We start from the raw sequence: 18,343 nt of genomic DNA, 5'->3' as shown, positions 1-18,343 counted from the left end.
ATGCTACCTTTAAAGTACATTTAATATTCTTAGGCTTTGGATGTTAGTAATAATTTAAAAGAGTTAATATATTTGTATTTATTTTTTTTCATCCCACATCTTTCCAAAACAGATATGAAGCAGCTTACACTAAAAGATTTAAATAAAGTTTAAAAAAAATGTATTTTGTGTTGACTTGTCTATTTCTTGATTTTAGCACAGTAAGAATTAAGTTTTCTAACAAATGTTACAACAGTTTTGTTTTTGTTTTTTGCGGTACGTGGGCCTCTCACTTTTGTGGCCTCTCCCATTGTGGAGCACATGCTCCGGACGCGCAGGCTCAGCAGCCATGGCTCACAGGCCCAGCTGCTCCACGGCATGTGGGATCTTCCCGGACCAGGGCACAAACCCACATCCCCTGCAACGGCAGGCGGACTCTCAACAACTGCGCCACCAGGGAAGCCCTATAACAGTTTTGAAAAGCATTATTTTGCTCTATATCACTTATAATTCTTTATAATGTATTTTTAAAGTTTAAAAATATAATGCTAATTTAACAGTAAATGAAGAAGTTACTTCTTTAACACTAATTTTCTTTTTTAATTTTTATTTTAATATTTGTATATGTGGGATTTTATTTTAGGTATTGGTCTCAATATTTCAACATGAAGTTAAACAATTCATAGGTCTGTTCGGAATCTCTTACACAAGTTATGGAGCATATGAACCTATCAAAATCTGGCAGATCCTATTAGACAATGATTCATATTTGTTGTTCTCACCTATTAGAATGTAAATTCCATCAAAGCAGGGGTTTGATGTTTGAGCGCATTGCTGGATGCCTAATGCATAGAAAAGTGAACAAGTGTTTCTAGTTCCTCATCCATTACTATATTATCAATAATAGAGCAGCCAGAGTGATACTTTTAAAACATAAATCATATCATGTACCAAAAATAATTCTAGTGATGTCCCAGTTCACTCAGAGTAAAATACAAGGCTTTTTAATGGGATAAGGCACAATACAGATTGCTTCCCTCAACCCTTACCTCCCTAATCTCAAGTTCCACTGGTTTTCCTCTTGCTTACTCTTCTCCAGCCATACAGACTTTACTGTTTCTTAGATCACAATAGGCACACTACTTCCTCAGCGATTTTGAACTTCTTGTTTCCACAGTTCAGAACACTCTTCCCCCAATACATTCATTTCTTCCCTCTCACGTTCTTTAAGTCTTAGATCAAAAGTCACCTTATCAGTAAAGCTTTCCCTCACTACCCAATCTAAAACTGCATCACTCTAGCATCCCCACTCCTTCACCTTCTACTGGCGCTCTATATCCCCCTCCCTAGCTTTATTTTTCTCCATCATGTTCTGTTAGACATTTAATTAATTTATTTATTGTCTTTCTTCTCCATTATAATGTAATTTCCACGAGGGCAGGGCTATTTTCTGTTTTGTTCACTGCTGTATGTCTAGTTATTGAGAACAGTGTATGGTATATAGTAGGCACTTAATACAATAACTGTTGAATCAATAAATGAGTGAAAAATTAACCAACACCCAGGGAGTTTCCTATTTTTACATCTTCTAGGCTTACAATAACACTTATTTTTCAAGTATAGCATTTTGATATGGGAAAAAGCTGTGAAATCATAGCTTGGTTGGTAACAATGCCAAATTTTTCCAATTAAAAGTCATAGGAAGTTGGGAAAGTCACAAAACCTATTTGTTCTTCAGTGTGCTCATTTATAAAGCAATAATAATAACTACCTCAGAGGTAGAAGTGACATTTAAATAAAGATATGTGTGTTTGCTTGTCAGTATGCATGTGTGTGTGTGTGTGTGTGTGTGTGTGTGTGTATTCTATGTGGTATGTGTGTAGAATGATTGGCATTGTACTCAGCAACTATAACCTGTTCTTAATGAATATATTTATCATTATTATTTTAAAACAAGTTTTCATGTTTTTGTGCAGTTCAAATCTACATCTTTTGTTATGTTTTTTATTCATCTTTTATCCAGCGAGCTACACTGCCATCTCTTTATAGTATCAAGACTGATGAATGACAGAGAATGCTGTCTTTCTGTGAACAATTGTGCAAAGATCAAAATATTTATTAACTCTTTTGTAGCTCAGATTGTCTCTTTTTCCTATTGCCAATGCCACTTATTTATGCAATGTTGGTACTTAAAAAGGTGACATACCTCCCGTCTAATGGGCATTGCAGTTATCTGGAAATAGATATTTTTGATAGCTTTTCCATGACTAAATTCATGCTATTATAATTAAAACAAAAGGGAGAGCATGTAGAAACTGGTCATCACAGAGGCCATTAAATGTAGAAACTGAATTTTTACTTCCAAATTAGCAAAAATAAAGAATTATAGATCTTCTCATTCCAGTGCACACAGACCTGTGCCTGTGGGCATGCACTAACACACACACACATGCATACACACACAGTAATCATCAGGGGCTTACGTGAAAAAATATACAATTTGTTTGCAAACAATTTCCTTTCCAAAATTAATATAATCTATTAAATTAAGTCTAAATTATAGTTCTTGATGTTATTTTCCACTGGCATCACAAAAAGGTGACAATTTTTTTCACACCGTTGAACTGGGCTCCTATAGAGATAATAACCAAATTAATACCATTTATCCCTAAAGGAACTTGGCAGTACAAAACAGTCACAGATTTCAATGTTAGTTAAACATTAAATTACTTTCAAATGCCTCAAATATTGAAAAGAAATTTTACTAAAGATAATCAGCAAAGGACTATATTTAGAAAACTGATTTTCATGTTCACCTTGCTATAATATAAAAGGAACAAAATATGCCTATGACTACCTAACACACATATTACATAATTTTCAAAGGCCCACTCAATTTTGTAATTGATATATTTAGTAACATGACAAATTTAGAGGTTCACATGAAATATGCACCATGTAGAATTTGATTCAACGTAATTATCATTTTTTCTAATCATAGTTAAAATTAGTTTTAACTCATAATATGGAAAAAATAAAGAAAGTTACATACTACTAAGTAAAATACTGATCCAGTAAAATATTTTTGATTATAATTTATTATAAAAAAATACATTATTGCAAAAAGGCACACAGGCTCATTTATCATATTAAATTTTATCTGAATTTATCATCTTCAACTTGAAGAATTATTCAAAGAAAGAATTAATTAAAATCATATAAATCATTTTAGTTACAATTAATATGAGGCTATACAAATATCATCTGAAATTGTATGGAATACACACTTTTATTATAAAATTTATTCTGAAATCCTTTTTAGACAGAAAAAGAAGAAAAATGTGTTCTTTTCTTGTAGGTCAGATGCATTCTTCAACATAAGTTCACTATAAGAAAAAAATTCAAAAAAGTGCCATGACAATTAGCTCTAGAAGCAACTGAAATTATTTTAAATATGTAGACTTAATGGAGTGATCTCTCTGAGGAGTAATACTGTCTCTGAATAATGAATTATAACATGAAAGGGTCCAGTTGTTTGCCTACTATGCAGTACAATAATTTGACTTAAACTGTCAAATAGCATGAAGTTCAGGTACACACCAGTTTAAAAAAAAATGCTTAAAACAGATTTACACTCTACTCAAATGAGGAGTCTTCATTCAATTAAGAATTTCACTATAGAACCCATTGAAATAGTAAGATATCTTGATGCATTAAAATGGGGTGCAGGGAAGGGAAAACTTTCTAGTCAATATTTCAAGAACATTTCTTTTTCTGTACATTTTGTTTTGAGGTATGCGGGCCTCTCACTGTTGTGGCCTCTCCCGTTGCAGAGCACAGGGTCTGGACGTGCAGGTTCAGCGGCCATGGCTCACGGGACTAGCTGCTCCGTGGCATGTGGGATCTTCCCGGACCAGGGCACAAACCCGTGTCCCCTGCATCGGCAGGCAGACTCTCAACCACTGTGCCACGAGGGAAGTCCTTTCTGTACATTTTTAAGTTGTTACCCAACAAGGTTTTAAGACAATTCTGATTCTTTTATACTGTAGGCAAATAAATCAGATCAGAGCCTTTCTCTTTTTTTGCTTCCTGACTCATAGTTCTTGTTTGTCTCACATAGCTGTATAAGAGTAAATTCCACAAATAATGAATTTGAGTAAAATTATTGATGTTGTCATCAATTTAAATTTTATTGTTTTTCTGTTTAGCATTTTTCTTTATTTTTTTTAAAATTCCAGTGCCTCATTCTTATTAATCATAAATAATTCCCCATCAATAAAGCAAGCTAATGTTGCCAGGTTCCAGTGGAGAAAAATATGCCCAATCGATAGGAAGTCTGCTTCAAACTCTAATGGACAAACCTCTACCACCCTGCCCAAGTAAACTTATACAACTATACGCAACACAAAAAATAGCTACCTAACAACACTAGAGAGTGAATAAAAGCAGACAAAATCTGGTAGGAAGGTTACATTCGCTCAGAGTAGCTGAGTTGAATAAGTATACAAGCAGTTTCCTCTTGTCTACTTGGCATGGAATGGAGAGCATGGGGAAAATTTTCAATCTTTCTTGCCTATGTAATGAGAAAACTGAATCTTAGAAATAGTGAACATTGAAGAGAATGGAGAATCTTGAATCGGTAAAAGCCAGAGAAAGGATTTCCAAACCATCCACAAGAATCTCTGACTCCCATTTCAATGATGCATGCACAAAAGAAACTCTACACAGCACAGCTGAAAACAAAAAAAATCTAAACATAGCTGGGCATTCTGCACAGAAACAGAAATTACAGTTCAAGCACAGTGCCCCCCCACCCAAATATATATTAAAACCAAAAGGAACAGCACTCATTTGAGAAAAATAATATACTCCATAATCTCTTCAATTTAACATTGATAGTGTTCAGGATAATATACAAAATTATCCAAAATGTGATGAATAAAGAAAATGGAATGCATTCTGAGATAAAAAAAAAAGACATTTTAGCTAGCAGGCAAAGATTTTATCTTTCTGGTAGGTTTATTCCTTTATCATTATGTAATGTCCCTCTTTGTCTCTAGTAATTTCCTTTGCTCTTATGTCCACTCCTGATTTTTTTTTTTGGATTAATGTTTGCATGGTATATCTTTCCCATTCTTTAATTTTAAACTTACCTATGTCATTGTGTTTGAAGTGAGTTTCTTGTAGATAGCATGCAGTTGGATCAAGTTCATTTGTATTTTCTTTATTTATTTATTTTTATTTTTTACTATTAACAAAATTATAGAATTTATTTAGATTTCACAAATTTGTACACAAATCTCCTTTTCCTGTTTCAGTATCCAATCCAGGATCCCTCCTGGGGCATTTCCTGAGACTTTCTTTGTTTTTCGTGACCTTGATTCTTTTGAAGAGTACTGTAAATTGTTTTGTAGAATATTCCTCAATATAGGTTTGTTTCTGGTGATTACAGTAAAATGTGCATTATTGGGAAGCATAACACAGAGTTATAGACCCTTCTCAGTGCATGATATCAGAGGGTACATTGTGTCAATATGTATAATTGGTGATGTTAACTTTGATCACTTGGCTACAGTGGTGTCTGCCAGGATTCTACACTGCAAACTTACTCTCTCCCCCACTTTATTAGATTTTGAATATGACCATCATTTTTTTTAATAGTTTCTCTTACAGGGTTAGATATTTCTTCATCTGGAGGTAAGTTCATCATCTCATGGGTGGAGTTTCCTAAAATATTGGGACATAGAGGGCATCTATGCTAGCACTGAGGTTGCAAACTATGACAGAGTGTGGTGGCTCTGAAAGGACCTATTAGCAGGGAAAACATCTTTGGTTAGTATTAATCTGTCCCCCAGACTCAGAAATTCTTACCTCTCGGGCTGGTGAGTGCCGGTCCACACCGAACCTCTGTGCGGGAATCTCTCCGCTTTGCCCTCCGCACACCTGTTGCTGTGCTCTCCTCCATGGCTCTGAAGCTTTCCCCCTTTGCCACTCAAAGTCTCCACCCATGAAGTGGCTTCCTAGTGTGTGGAAACCTTTCCTCCTTCACAGCTCCCTCCCACTGGTGCAGGTCCCATCCCTATCATTTTGTCTCTGTTTATTCTTTTTTCCTTTGCCCTACCCAAGTACTGGGGGAGTTTCTTGCCTTTTGGGAGGTCTGAGGTCTTCTGCCAGCGTTCAGTAGGTGTTCTGTAGGAGTTGTTCCATGTGTAGATGTAATTCTGGTGTATCTGTGGGGAGGAAGTTGATCTCTGTGTCTTACTCTTCCGCCATCTTCCCCTCATCCCTGTTGGTATTTTTAAAATCATCTTTTCATTCTCTGTTTTTTATTGGAATATTTAGACCATTTACATTAAAATATTTAGACCATCAATATGTTAGGGCTTAAGTCTGAATTTTATTTTTCTGTTTGTTCCCTCTGTTTCTCCTTCCTTCATTTTTGTTTTCCTGACTGCCTGTAGGTTACTTGATTATATTTAGGATTATAACTGGTTTAATTTATACTGTTTTTGAGTATGTCACTTTATTTTCTTAGAAGTTGCTCCTGATATTACAGTATGCATATGTATCTTATCACAGACTACTGGCATTGACACTTTATCACTTCCAGTGAAGTGTAAAACTTATACTTCCATTTAGGTTCCTTTACCATCCCACGTTTTAAAACATAATTCTGTTAGGTATTTCCTCTACCTACATTGGACCACCTTAGACGGCATTATATTTTCTTCAACTAACAAATATGACTTAAAAAACTCAAAAGAAGGATTTTATTCATGATAATAAAGGTTATTATATGTATCTCTATTTTTACACATTTTGATGTTCTTACATTCTCAAACTTTCTTCTGTTTCTATTTCCTTTCTATTTAGAGAAATTTTAGTCATTCTTTAAATGTAGAAATGTCTTTTTTGCCCTTTTATTCCTGTGGGGTTTTGCCATATATAAAATTTGAAGTTAACTGCCAATTTGAAATGGTGTTCTTTTATAAGTAATGTATAATTACTTTGTCTCCTTCCAAGTTTCTCCATTGTGGTTTGTTTTCAGAAGTTTAATTATGACTTTTCTTGGTGTAGATTTCTTTGGTTTTATTCTATTTAAGTTTTACTTAGCTTCTTGAATTTGTAGGCTTATGGCAGATTTTGCAAATTTGGGACTCTTTCAGCCCTTATTTCCTCAAATGTTTTTCCAGTTTCACTCTCTTGTCCCTCTTCTTGGATTCCAGTTACACAGATGTTGGGTCTTTTGTTATTGTCCCACAGGTCAGGACATTATGAGAACAGTCCAGCTCCTGCTAATAAAGTTCAAAAGTAGCAAGTTTAAAAAAAAAAGCTCTGTTCATTTTATTTTTATAAGTCTGTTTTCTCACTTGTTTAGATTGGGTACATTCCATTGATCAGTCATCAGGTTCACTAACTCTATCCTCTGTCACTTCCACATTATTATTAAGACCATTCAGCAAGGGACTTCTACAGTGGCACAGTGGTTAAGAATCCACCTGCCAATGCAGGGGACATGGGTTCAATCTCTGGTCTGGGAAGATCCCACATGACGCGGAGCAACTAAGCCCATGAGCCACAACTAATGGGTCTGTGCTCTAGAGCCCGTGAGCCACAACTACTGAGCCCACGTGCCACGACTACTGAAGCCCGTGTGCCTAGGCTGTGCTTCACAACAAGAGAAGCCACCACAATGAGAAGCCTTTGCATCACAACAAAGAGTAGCCCCTGCTCAACACTAGAGAAAGCTTGTGCGCAGCAATGAAGACCCATCACAACCAAAAAATTAATTATTTTTTTAAAAGACCATTCAGCAAGTTTTTCTTTCAGTTATTATGTTTTTCAGTTCTCTAAATTCCATTTAGTTCTTTTTTATAACCTCATTTCTTCCTGAGATTTTCTAATTTTTCATTTTTTTCGATCAAATTCATAACTGCTTTTTGCAGCATTTTATGATGGCTTTTTTATAATCCTTGTTAAGTAATTCCAATATATGATTCATATTGGTATTGATATCTATTATGGTCTGAACTGTGCCCCACCCCCCAAATTTATATGTTGAAGTTCTAATCCCGGGACCTTAAAATGTGACTGTATTTGGAGATTGGTCTTTAAGGAAATGATTGTTAAAATTAGGCAATTAGGGTGGGCATTAATCCAATCCAGGTGGTGTCCTCAAGAGGAGGAGATTTGACGCTCAGAATGAGAAAACCAGGGATACACTCACACAGAAAAAAAGACCATTTAGAACACAGCTAGAAGGTGGTCATCTGCAAGCTAAGGACAGAAACCTCAGGAAAAAAAAAAACAAATTTGTTGACACCTTGATCTTGGACTTCTAGCCTCCAGAACTGTGAGAAATAACTTTTCTTGTTTAAGCCATCCACCCTGTAGTATTTTGTTATGGCAGCCCTAGCAAACTAATACAGTTTTTGTTTATTGCCTTTTCTTATTTAAGTTGTGATTTTCTTGGTTTTTGATATGGTGAGTGCGTTTCAATTGTATTTTGACATCTTGGATATTTTATGATAATTTATATCTTATTTATCCCTTTTTTAAAGAGGCAGTTCCCCTCTTGATGTATATAACACTGCCTCATTGCAAATGGGTGACATGGAAATTCAGATACCACCTTGGTCTGCTGACATCTTCCCGGTGAAAGTGAGACACTGACTTGCACTGTCTCATGGTTTCCAAATGAGGTGTAAGATCAATTCCCTACTGGGCCTTGCAGCCACCAGGGTAGTGAAAGGAGAGGATTGACACATGCACTGCTTTGTTGCTTCAAGTTAGGGGCAGAAGCTCAGTTCCCCCCTGACTTCATGGGAAGAGGGAGAAGTGGAGTACCAGCTATCTCAGTTTCCTATCACCTTACTCAACCTCTTTGATGCTTGGTGGGAGTGGATTTGAAGATTCCCACTGGGCCCTGCTAAAACCTGGGGTGGTAGAAATGAGAGTAATGACTAATACCCCTTGCACTACATTTGTCAGTCCTGTTCAAGTGTGGAATATGTAGAAGGAAACTCAACAATCTGTTGGCAGGAGCGATTTTAAAACAATTATGATTATCCTCAATGAAATGAAACAAAACATACTTTCAATGCATGAAAACCTCAGAGAAGGAACTTCTCAATAAAGAAGTAGAAACAATAAAAAAGAACTGGGTGAAAATTCTGGAACTCAAAAATACAATTTCTGAAATGAAAAAAAAGTTTGGATAAATTTATAGCAAAATGGACATGCCAGATGCAAGAGTAAGTTAGAGTGAAAATCTAGCTATTGAAATGATCTAAGCTGAAGAGCAAAGAGAAATAATACTATGAAATAAAGCTCAGAGAAATTTTAAATGATATCAAAGGGTCAAATACATGTGAAATGGGAATATCAAAATACCAGAGAGAGAGGAGAGAGAGAGAATGAGGATAAAAAATAGTTGAAAAAAATAAAGGCTGAAAATTTCCCAAATTTGATAAAAGACAGAAATTTTCAGGCACAAGATATTATGAACACCAAGCAATATCGTGCAAAAAAGTCCATGAATAGTGGCAGAGTATTCAAACTATGAAGTCGAAGAGCAAATCTTGAAAATAGCAAGATTAAAACAGCATACTACACAGGGGAGTAAAAATGTTACAATTAGTGGCTGATTTATTATCAGAAACAATAGAGGCAAGAAGAGAGTAGAATAAAAAAAAATAAGTACTGGAAATAAAACAGCTGTTAACCCAGAATCCTCTATGCAACAAAAATATCATTCAAGAATTAAAGTGAAATAAAGACATGTTAAAATAAATTAAAACTAAGAGAATTCATCATCTTCTAACTTGTAGTACAAGAAATTGTCAAAAAAATATTTAGGCTAAAGGGAAACGATAATTGGTAGAAACTCAGATTCCCAGAGAAAAATGAAGCAAGTGAACCAGAAACAGTATATACATGGGTAAATACTAAAGATGGTTGTTTTTATCATTTCCTTTCAGATTCTTTAAAATCACATAATTGCTTAAAAACTAGTATTTTAGCATTGTTCTATGGGAATTTAATACACATAGATGTGTTACACATAGCAACTATAACATTAAGGACAGAGTTGAAGATATGGGTGTATAAGGATGCAAGATTTCAATATTTTATTCTGAAAATATTCAAATGATACAAAAAAAGGACAGGGTCAATAAAGGAATAAAATACAAGGGAGACAGGTAAAAACCAAAAAAATGAAACAGGAGACCCACATATAACCACATCAATAATTACATAAAATATTTATGGCATAAATAAACTAATTAAAAGGCAGAAATTGTCAAAATGAATAAAAGATAAGATTCAATTGTATGCTGTCTTAAAAAGATACACTTTAAATATAAAGATAGAAAAGTAAATCAGTCGTATATATACATATGTCCACTCTTTTTTAGATTTCTTTCCCATTTAGGTCACCACAGAGCACTGAGTAGAGTTGCCCATGCTATACTGTAGGTTCCCATTAGTTATCTATCTTATACATAGTAGTGTATATATGTCAGTCCCAATCTCCCAATTCATCCCACCCCGTTTTCCCCCTTTTTAACCATAAGTTTTTTCTCTACATCTGTGACTCTATTTCTGCTTTGCAAATAAGTTCATCTCTACCATTTTTCTAGATTCCACATATAAGCAATATTTGTTTTTCTCTTTCTGACTTACCATTGTAAAGCAACTATACTCCAATAAAAATTAATTAAAAAAAACACAGATTTGATGTAGGAAGTCTTCAGAAAATACATTAATAAAAATGGGTTATATCATTCTTTTCACATAAAAAATAAAGATGGATGTATTGAAAGTATATGGATGAAAAATAATTTACCATGCAAATCATTAGCATATAAAAACTGAAGTAGTTATATTTTATCAGATAAAATATGTTTCAATAAACACTTATCATTAGGGTCAATTCAATAGGAAGACATCAAAATCATCAATGTGTCTGTTCCCAAAAAAAGACCTTCAAAATATATAAAGCAAAAATTTGCAAAATTAAAGAAAATATAACTCAAAAATAAGAGTTGGAGAATTTAAAGTCCTCTCAAAGCAACTGCTGGAACTAGATTAAAAAAAATCAGCAAAGATGTGAATTAAAATAACACTAGTAAGTCCCTTGATCTGATTGGTATTTATACCAACACCCAACAACGGCAGAATACACACTCTTTCCAAGCGCATTTACAGGATAGACCACACTCTGAGTCATAAAGAAGTCCATTAAGTTCAAGAATATTGAAATCAGACAGATATGTTTTCTCATCACAATGTATTTCAGTTAAAAATAAATAAATATAATCAAGAAAATCCCCCATATTTGAAAATAAATTATTTATTTCTGAATAAACATTTCGTTCAAGTACAAGTCATAGGAAAAATAAGTAATTATATTGGATGAATGATAATGAAAATACAATATACCAAAATTGATGTGATATAATTAAAACAGGACTTAGAGAGATATTTATACCTTTTAATGCCTATTAGTAAAAAATAAAGTTCTTAACATATGACCTAAGTAGTTTCTTTAGGAAACCGAATAGAAGAATGATTTAAACCTAAATCAAGCAGAAGAAAGGAAATAATCGAGAGAAGAAATCAATTTGATTGAAAACAGAAACACAGAGAAAATTAATAAAACCAAAACCTGATTCCTTGAAAAATCAACAAAAGTGATAAAATTTTGCCATTATGTTTAAGAAAAATAAACAGAAAACTAATTAACCAATATAAAGAATTAAAGGTAGGATAACACCACACATTTCAGACAGTAAAAGGAAAAGGAATTATTATAAGCAACTTCATTCAAATGAGTTTGACAACTTAGATGAATAGGAAAAGTTCAGAGAGGAAGAAAGTTACCCTAACTTTCTCAACTTGTAAGACATAACAATTAATAAAATCAAATTCTTAATTTTAAACATTTCCAATAAGAAATGTCCTGATGGCTTCACTGGTGAATTTTATCAAATAGTTTTTTAAAGGCATAATACCAATCTTAGACAAGCTCTTTCAGCAAATAGAGAAGCAAGGAACACTTCCCAACTCATTTTATGAGGCCAGAGTTACCCTGATTCCAAAACCAGATGAAGACACTGCAAGAAAACTATAGACAAATATCACTCATAAATGTGGATACAAAAGTAATTATCTAAATAATATCAAATCAAATAAAAAATATTTTTAATGACATTACATCATGGCCACATGGAGTTTATCTAGAGAATATGAGGCTTGTTTCACATTTAATAATCAAGCATTGTCAGATACCATTTTAATACAGTTGAGGACAAAAATCATATCACCATTGCAAAAGATGCACAAAAATTATTTGACAAAATTCATGCCCTTTCATGATAAAAACACTCTCAGCCAACTAGGAATAGTAGGGAAGTCCTTCATATTGACTACTGATATTTATGAGAAATCTACAGACAACATCACTCTTAATAGTGAAAGGATCAATGCTTTCTGCATACTTTGAACAACATAGCAAAGATATCCTCTTTCAATACTCTTTTTAATATTATACTCAGTATTTTGGCAGGAGAAAGAAATAAAGTGTGTATTGACTATGTAAGGGATAGTAAAACTGTCCTTATTTGCAAGCAATTTGATTGTATGGAATTAACAGAAATCTACTGGAAATAATAAAGTCAATATAAAAATCAATTCCATATGTATACATTAACAGTAAACAACTAGAAAATGAAACATAAAACTCTATTCAAAATGGCATCAAAAATGAAGCAATTAGGAATAAATTTAATTTAAAAAGTCCACAAAACATTGAAAAGGGAAATTAAAGAACACCTAAATAACGGGAGAGATATATTTATAGATTGGAAAATATAGTCTTGTTAAAATGGGAATCTTCCCCAAATTGATCTATAGTGACATTTTAAAATGAATCAAAGCCCTAACAGGCTTTTTTCAAATAAATTGAGCAAGGAACACTTGCTCAATCAACCGTGCAAATTTCCCTCCCCAACAACCTCCTCCATTTCTTACACACAGAGTTATTTTCTGAAAAGGGTAAAACAGAGTTTCTCAATGCAGGAATACAAAGCAGAGTAGAAGAAAGTAGTTTCATTCTGAAAACAAATGGGTTAAGTGAAAATTCACATATTAAAATTATATGTTCTTCAACTTTTTCCTCCACTCAGTTCCTGGAAACCTGGTGTTCAGGGATATGTCATGCTGGCAGAATTGGGTGATAGTCTTCTCTGGGAAAACTGACTACTCCAAGAGAAAAATATGCAAATATATTGATATAATGGGTTCCTCAAGGAAACAGCCTGACAGATCACTGAAAAGTGAAAACTAAAGTGAACAAACCCAACTTGTGTGTACAGAACTTTCACATAGATTTTTAGTGCCCCACTTTTAATAAGAAGGAAGTTGTATATCACCAGATATTTGGGAAACTATTTAATATAAAAGACCAAAGTAAAAACAGAGAAAAGTAGTATATAGGACAAAAAATATGCAAGGAAAAAAATTAAAGCTACAAATAATATTCTCAAAGTGATAAGAATACATTATTTTTATTAAACAAAAATAGAATGCTCTAACAATAACGTTCAGAGAACCCAATATTACTCTTGGTAATTAGAAAAGTGATAGTAGAAATGTAAAACTCAATGGAAGATTTGAAAAATAGAAATAATTCTATCTTTCAGGAAGTAGAATAAAAAGACAGATGAAAATAGTAGTTAAAAGATAATAAAATTAGAGAGAAATCCAATGATTACAACATTGAATTTTAAGAGTTACAAGAGTGAAGAGAGAAATGTTAAGAGAGGAAATCAAAGGAAATATTAACAAAATATCACAGGGCTGAAATGAATAGCTTGCATATTCCCAAAGATCATCAAATGCCTGGAGATGGGATAAAAATCAATCTATATCAAGGCAAATCATTGTAAAGTTTCTGAATACTGTCCAAAAATAAATTAACCTACAAACTTCTATAAAAGAGAGAAAAAAGGAAAGGCTTCAAGCAAAGATCAAGTAGAATGGCTTCTCAAAAAAGACACAGATGCTGTAAAATTGTTAAGCAATGCTTTCAGCTGTGAATGAAAAATGCTTTCCCACTTAGGAATCTTTGCTCAAATAGTTTTATTTCTCGTGTATGAAAGGAGAATTGAAACACTTTTAGACCAATAGGCTTAAAATAAGTCACATGTCATGGAACCTTTCTCAAAAAAGGTCCTGGAGAATATGTTCCACTAAACAAGTGAGTAAAATCCTGGGAAGAGGAAGACATGGGATTCTGAACAGCATCCAACAAAACAGAAGAGCAAAATAATCTCCAGGATGTTCATGAAGGGCAGTTCCAAAATGATAGCCAAGCAGTCAATTTTACAGTAGGTCATAAGGCTCCAGGAGGAGTCTCTTCAGGGAGATGAAATTGATAGAATGCCTAATGTATTTGAATGTATTAAAAATAGAGGTTTACACTTGGAGAGTGTAGAGTTCAATTAATAAAGTACATAGAAACAAACCAATGAGGAGGGAGACCAAGACTATACTTAATTCTATGATGAATAAAATATTGTACAAGAGAAAGAAAAAGAAATAATAATGGTTGAGCAATTGATTTTACACAGTTATAATATAAGAACTGATTACTGTTCTAACTAGAATTACAATTATATAACTCTTGGGAAAATGAGAGGGATGGAAAGTTGTGTGTGTGTGTGTGTGTGTGTGTGTGTTTGTGTGTGTGTGTATGTTTAACAGGGTGGGGAAGCTATAAAAGAAGATCGAATTTAAAGTCAATTCCTAAAATGCGTAAATCAACAAGTAGCAAAGTAAAAATGCGACTATCTTCGAAATATGAAATTAAACCAAAATAATGAGCTAAAGATGTTGGAAATAGATGTCTATGGAGAATAGGAAATGAGAATAGAACAAGGTCCTGCTTTGTTTTTCATACCAAGACTTATACTCTTGAAACTTGTCCGTATATGACTGGGGGGGCCTTTTTTTCCAATACACATGTGTTAGATAGATATGTTGCTATCTTAAATTTGGGATATATCATTTGGATTGTATAAATATATTAAGTCTTTCTGCTCTCAAATAACTTATTTTACAGGTAATGAAGAGCCTATAAATAAGGCATATAGATTGACCAGCTGCACATTTGTAAAAACAACAAAGCTCAACTATAGTTTTTAAAGGAAAATTGAAGGCAAATATATGGAAAACTTTTGAGCTTGTGCATTTGCTCCTTTACCACTCCCCAGACCCTTCCCAAACAAACTTATAGCTTCTTATTTGGAAATCAATGTCCCTCTTACATTTAAGATATGAGTTAAAAATTAGTTCATCTTAAAAGCCTTCCCTGATTCATCCCACTCCACACTAAACACTTGTTCCTTTATGTTCTTTTAGCACATATGTTGTGTATTCAGCATTATTTCCCACTTGTTAATGTATTACTTCACTCTTAGCTCAAGGTATTGCTTGCATTTATAGCTTGTTTTCTCTAGGTAGACAATCAACTTTTTGAGAATAGGGCTGTATCTCATTTCCTATTATACTTACTAGTCTTGTGATAGGTTATAAAATAGATAACTAATAAGAACCTGCTGTATAAAAAATAAAATAAAATTCAAAAATAAAATAATTTATTATGGGAAACACATTAGGGAAATTTAGTAATTACATCTTCAAAGCTGATGTCAGATTACAAGCAAGCCTTCCCACAACATGTGTCACATCCACTATTCCTTCATTCAGTAAAATGTCTTAATTATTGTCTTTGTGTTCAATGCTGTGCCAAATGCTGAAAATACAAAAACATTTGAAGTTCAATACAGCTCTTCGTTCTGCCTCCCACAAAAATATGAGTCTCAAGTAGAGGATGGATATCGGGTTTGGATTTGGGGACAACAAAAAATGAGCTAAACATGGTCAACAGGGTAGCAGTCTAGTGAAGTAAATATAAGGTTATAATGTGATAAGAGAAAGACAGGATGCAAGGAAGGAACTTTGTGGCACAGGATGAGGCAAAAGATGTAGATTCTGTTCCATATAATCATGATCAAATTACATGATCATTGAGCTTAAATCCACATCTCTTCCTTTATTCTACCTTATTTTGCACTGCACACTTCCTTACTCTCTCCATTTTAGTCACACTGGCCTTCATCCACATTCTCCCTATGGGCCATTGCACTGTGCATCCCTCTTCACTGGAACACTTTTCCAACATTATTCATCTAGGTATCCTCTAGTAATCCTTTAGATTTCAGCTTGTGTCACTTCCTCAGATATTTCTTCCTGACTTTCTTAAATTATATACCCCAATTGTGTACCTTGTACTTCTCAGAAACTCTTGTCACAGCTGCAATTTTGCCATGTATTTATGTGAATGATGTCTGTTTCCCAAACTATACACTAAGCTCCTCCAGGAGAGCAGGTGTGTTGCTCATCACCACTTACCTCAATGCTTGAAATAAAATAGGTACTCAATATAGTGCAGTTGAAAAAAATTGAACAAATAATGTGATAAGAAAATAAAGAAATAAAAAAGCACTTTGGGAGATAAACAAAAAGATGACAATAGCATGTTACTATCTTTATTAATCAGGGCCCATTGGATTCCTCCAGGTCATCAAAAAGCAAAACCTGCTCAAGTTATGGAATTACCACAAGAAGACTAGATAAATAACATGAAGACAATTCATATAGGGTTAGATATTTCTTCATCTGGAGGTAAGTTCATCATCTCATGGGTGGAGTTTCCTAAAATATTGGGACATAGAGGGCATCTATGCTAGCACTGAGGTTGCAAACTATGACAGAGTGTGGCTCTGAAAGGACCTATTAGCAGGGAAAACACATTTGGTTAGTATTAATCTCCCCCTCAGACTCGGAAATTCTTGCTCTCAGACTAGGAACATATACCTTAGTATCTCACTCTTTTCACAGTTAACTGAAATTTCATCACTACACAGATTTTCTTAGTTTAAATGATTTTTAGGGAATAAGGGCTGAGTTAGAGAATTAGTTAACTAAAGTATTTTGTTGACTACTAGGATGTATATTTTAAGCACTCTACTCAAGGAGCTACAATTTCAAATGACTAGTACATTTGCTAGAGTTTAGTTGCAGGAAAGACCAAAATGGGCTGGGATGGACAGGGAAATTTTCATGGAAGATGAAAAGTACAAAAGAGATGAGAAGGTATTTCAGGAGAGTAATGGTATAAACAAAGACCTAATTCTATTTAGAGCTCATGATACCCATAGTTTAAATAATAATGTTAGTTTTTTCTATGTTTATCCCATTTTCCACATATTATTTCTGATTCTAGTCACTCAAAGAGAAAGCAGGGAAATAATTAGATTTCTTCTACAACAAAGGAGTGTTCTGAAGAGTTAAATATCCAATCCAACTCTAACATAATGGATATGGGCTCAGAAATGAGAAATAAACATACCATTTTCCTTCCACAAAACATCAAAAAGTGATATATAAAATCAATGTCTTTTTGTCAATGTCTAAGAACCAAATTTTTTTGTTGTAGTTGCTACCATGGAATTTACTATATTTTATTAAACTATATTAACAACTTATCCAGAATGTACAATCCAAGAAGAAATATGTTCCTGCTGATAACTTCCTTTTTATATGGAAAATATTATTTCACTCTAACCTAACTTTTCTGTTGGACTGTCTCCAGCACTGTATTACTCTTACTACTATGATGCAATTAACATAGCTCCCTGTTTATATCTCCAATGACTTTTCAAACTAATCCTTACATAACACAAAACTTAATTTGGCACAACCATAAAAGTTATATAAAATGGAATTATACTTTGAAAAGCTTAAGAGTACTAAAAATATAAAATTAAGATTTTTTAATTTAAATATAAGATGCCAATTTAATTATAAGGCTCTAGCGCTCATTTACTTTTTAAATTAATCTAAATATCTGAATAAAAGTTAATTTAAATATTATCTAATTAAGTCTAAAAAGATGTTTATATTTGCTCTTTATAAAATTAAAGTTATTAAATATTTCTCAATAATATAAAGACTAATATTATCTTAATTTTCTCAAAAATTGTCCACTTAAAGGTAGATAAATTAAGATCCTAATTTCTTTTCCCATATGTATCTGAGATACTTTTGTGATCCTGTTATTACTTTGTGTGTAGATAGGCTTTTATGCATAGATTGCACTTAAGCTTCTGCAAAATTTATTTTATGACATTATTAGTACAGCTTTTGAAACAGTTTGTCAAAAGTGAGAGGTATGGGAATTTTGTGTAGAAATATGGATTTTAAAGAAAATACATTATTTATTTTGGTGCTCTTT

Source organism: Neophocaena asiaeorientalis, unplaced genomic scaffold (assembly GCF_003031525.2).
Source record: "Neophocaena asiaeorientalis asiaeorientalis breed wild unplaced genomic scaffold, Neophocaena_asiaeorientalis_V1.1 scaffold259, whole genome shotgun sequence".
In the NCBI taxonomy this organism is placed as follows: domain Eukaryota; kingdom Metazoa; phylum Chordata; class Mammalia; order Artiodactyla; family Phocoenidae; genus Neophocaena; species Neophocaena asiaeorientalis.
This window is presented reverse-complemented; position numbering follows the sequence as displayed.